The sequence below is a fragment of the Cotesia glomerata genome, linkage group LG7, assembly GCF_020080835.1.
Source record: "Cotesia glomerata isolate CgM1 linkage group LG7, MPM_Cglom_v2.3, whole genome shotgun sequence".
Taxonomy (NCBI): domain Eukaryota; kingdom Metazoa; phylum Arthropoda; class Insecta; order Hymenoptera; family Braconidae; genus Cotesia; species Cotesia glomerata.
The window spans coordinates 1532186-1536826 of NC_058164.1; positions in this window are offsets into that span (position 1 = coordinate 1532186).

Below are 4641 nucleotides of genomic sequence, written 5' to 3' on the forward strand. Positions count from 1 at the left end.
ATTTGAACATTTACTAATATATTTTGGTGTGTCACGATTTATTTGATATTCACAGAATTTTTTAACAGGAGCTTCGTTTGGCCAAATTTTGAAATTTTTAAATTCCTGAAAAAATACTTAAACAAAACTCCTGTTAAAAAATTATGTGAATATCAAATAAATCCTGACACATCAAAATATATCAGGAAATGCCCAAACCTAACTCCTGCTAAAGGCGGAACTCAAAAATCCAATTTCAAAAGGTTGCTTTTAGAGGTTAAATTTTGACGTACCCCAGTAAGTAAATTTATAAGTGTAGAGCATAAAAATATGGATATTTGATAAAATTTCAAATTTTCAAAATCTGACCAAAGATAATAACTCATTACTTTTAAAAATTGTTATATTTTCAATGTGAAAAATTAAAAATATCGAGATTTATTAATTCTAATGCCACAGTATAATTTAAATTGCATTTATTTATAGTAGCATTAATTCCAATATAAACCTTTGTAAGCTCTTTAATAATTCAATAATTAATATTCCCTCATTATGTAATAAATTGAACACATTACTCAATCATTTATTGATTTTTCCACTCTGAATGATAGCATGTTGTTGGTAATTATATTAAATATTATATTTACGCTGTTACGTACAGTATACAAAATTAATCGTTTAATAGTATTAAATATCCTTTGAAATCGAATTAATGTTTAAAATCACAAATGGACTAAATTGAAAAAAACAACCAGATAACCCGGGTATAAACTCTTCCCGATAAATAGCTCTGGTCTGACCCACCTCATAGATATTGTCATAGATAGAGAGTTTTTGTGAAAGATATGTAACACAATTCTTGTGTTATTTACTGGAATTGTAGCTTAGTAGTATACAATTGGGGTTGTGATTGGCCAGAGGTATTTTATTTCCAGGAATGTTATCGTAAAGTTGACCCAGGTAGAACTGTAATTTGGAGATGTAAATGCAATGTAGACGTAGATAACCATAACCCTGTACATTAGTATTCTATCGACCGTTGTACTTAATACCGAACATATTCCACGGTTTTATCATCTTCGTAATGTCGTCATTATGAATAATTTCTAGACTTTCCAAAAAAAAAACAAATGGTTAAATTATTTGAACGTTTCTTGATATAAGTTTATTATCTCGCTCAGAAATCATGAATTTTAACATCCAAAAACCTTTAAAACAAGACAATTTAATCAGTAGGACGTGTATGAATTCTACTGTCACTCAGTTATTTTGAGGCTCACGAGTAAAATTTTAATAAGACACATTGATTAGGAATTCATGCACTTTTGACAGAAACAAGACATTTTCTTCCTTTGAAAGGACACTAATTAGATTAATATTAACTCTTAGAGTTTTTTTTTTAATCTCAATCAAAGTATCTACCAACCGCAATCTGAAAAAAAAAATTAACTTGATTCAAAAGAAAAATTTTCGAATCAAGAAAATCGTTCTGAAGAGTTTCATGGTCTTAAATTAAGATAAAAAATCCTGGAATAAGTTAAAATTTTGTTTAATTAAAAAAAATTTGTCTACATAACTCAAAATATTTTTCTTGGTTCCAAAATTTTTTTTTTTGAACTTAAATTCTTTTTTTTTCTATAATTTTCTTTTCAAGTCAACTTTTTTTTTCAGTGGATAAGAAAATTTTAAATTGATGATATTAATAAAAGCTGATAAATTTTATTTTCCTAAATATTTATCGTTATTATCTAATTTTAATATTACTTATCTAAATTTGCTCGATAAATTAAAAATTGACCACTATCAATTTTACTATTAACTCAATAATCTCCAAAAAATATTTACAATACAAATAATTAAGATATAGTAACAGTTACCATCAAAAAGTATAATAGTTATCATTTAAGCTAACTAAAATTTTATATAAAAAATCAGTATCCGTAATAATAACAGTTACCATCCTCAATAACAATCACTACCATAAAAATGAAAAATATTACGATACTTTATTACAAAACTTCTATTAAATGATAATTAATTCTAATTATACAATTATAAAAGTAATTATTACATCATTGGAAAATTTTATTATCTCAGACGTTTATCATAAAAAATTTCGTCTTGTAGATGATATAATTTTTAATTCCTTCTTTAAAAATTCAATCTATTTGAATTTTACAAGCGTGGTAGACATTGAAATTGGAATGATCCACTGTTAAATACAGGTGATAAAAAATAAATTATTATCTATTGAAGCTCGATTTTCAGACTATGTTTCGATATGTCATAGATAAATAATGAATATCCACAGATAGTGAACATTGACTTACATTTCACAACTTATCAACGTAATCCATCATTTCAAAAATGCATTAATCTTCGTATAATTCTGATCGTTTGATAACCTTTTCAGACTTTACACGTAATATCACTGAGTGCAATTTCTTACGCAGTAAAAAATTTTGCGTCATTGCGTCAAAAGAATTTTTGTTAAACTTTTAACCCTTTTTTGTCTTAGTTTAACAGAATAAGCGTTAAATTTACACATGAAAGTATTAAAGAATTTTTAACACTAAGTTTTTTCACGCAATGTCACAAAACTATTTAATGTCTTTTATATTATTCAATATATATTTTTGAATAATAAATTAATATTATGTGTAAAGTTTTATATTTTTTATTTGCAATTAGTTGAATTTCATGAACATTATAAATTAAAATTAATAACTAGTATAAGAATCGATTTTTCTATAGCATAATAAAAGTATAAAAAATTATAATAAGATTTCAATTTACATGCAGTAAAGTGCATTACCCATGGGAAATGAAAAACTTAACGAACTGTTGTTTATACTCAAGCTTAAAATTGGCTTGAATCTTACTCTACTATACACTTGCGGAAATTTAACTTAGTAGAGTGTAAAGGTTGAAAAATGAAAGTATAAAACGAAATTCGAAGTATAAAATAGAAAGCTAATTTTTTTTAATTTAATAATTGTTCATTTAATTAATCAATTAAATCTATTTTCATAATCATAATATACAAACAATGTTAAATGTCAATCCTACATCGGAGTTGATAACGTCATTGAATTTTATCAATCGTTAAATAAAAAATCTCGTCTCGGCGATAAGTATAAGCTTCTAATTGATTATTTCTACATTTTTGTTATAAAATTTCCGATAACACTCGAAAAAATAGAGCAATGAAATAGCGTAGTTAAATTATAAATAAAAAAATTTTAGCAAATTTTAATTGCTTTCGCAAGAAAAAATTGCACTCGAGGGCAATGTCACGTTAAATATTCTTCACTACACTCGGAAATTTATGTAATCTCTGTAGGCACTTATTTTATGCATAAGAGAGTAGAAATTCTAGGGTGTCATATCGTTTTATGACAGTTAACTATTTACAACTCAAATAGGTCATAAAATAACTATTTTTAGAAAGTTTATTATGTATTTGCAATTAATTAATCAATTAGTTAATTGACTACACAATCAATAATCATAATTAAGAGAATTAATCTAAATTCTTATAAAATTTGAAGCAATTTATTTGCACAGCGGAAACAATGCAAAAGTGGTCATCAGAGGAATATTTTTAATTAATTAACCTGAAAACAATCTAAAAACTTGCATTCTACCGGTCTGATAGTGATAACTGCAATTACAATCATCCTCAACTTGCATTTAAAGTGCTCTGAAATCTAATCGTATGTTAAAAACATGTTTGCTTCGTTGAATAAATTACCAAGTTATATTTATATCTGTAAATTAAGAATAATTTTTCACGGAAAAAAAGTTTTTTCTATTTTTTAAACGAGTTCACTTTGATTAAAATTGTCTGCTATCAAAGTTTCTTGTTTATTTCTACAAATTGCGTATTAATGATGATTTAACATCACAAATTATTAGTAATTTAAAGATTAGATTGACTTGATATCAAATCAGTGTGATAATTTAAAAATTTTTATCAATCAGTTTTTTAAGTGACTTTTTATCGAACTATAATAGTATTTTTTCAATAAAATAAGAGTTACGTACTGTTTAGATAAAGATAACTATCATTAACATCAATCAGTAGTTAATGAATAAAATCATTATAATACAATTTTCTTATTTCATTAGCATTTTAAAGTTAAGCTATGAAAATAAATTTTTTTTTAGCAAACTATTTAATTTTTATTACAACGTAAAAGTTTCTGTCAACAAAATAATGAAGAAATTTTTTACCTAATTTCGAGCTTCATTTATTTTTATATTCACTATAAAAATTTCATCACTTCTAATGATGAAAAAAAAACGGAGATTTAAACTTTTTTAATTCAGAATTGAATTAATATTCAAATCGAAAGGATCATAAGGGATAAGCCGGGTTAGAAAGTCTCGAAAAATTCAAATAAATTTTTTATAGGATTTCTTAATGAATTTCACGGCTTTCAATTAATTTAAATAAATAAAAATGACTTACCCCGTCCAATAAAACCGATTAAACAAAAAATTATTAGGCTCTGTGAATTGATAGTATTCACATGAGCCCGCCAATGGCAAGTCTCATAATCGTCAACCAATGAGGAACCTTGAATCCTCGAGTATTCTACCAATGGTCACTGTAACGTTATCAATTTGGACTGCATATAACTACGACTTGTTAAACGT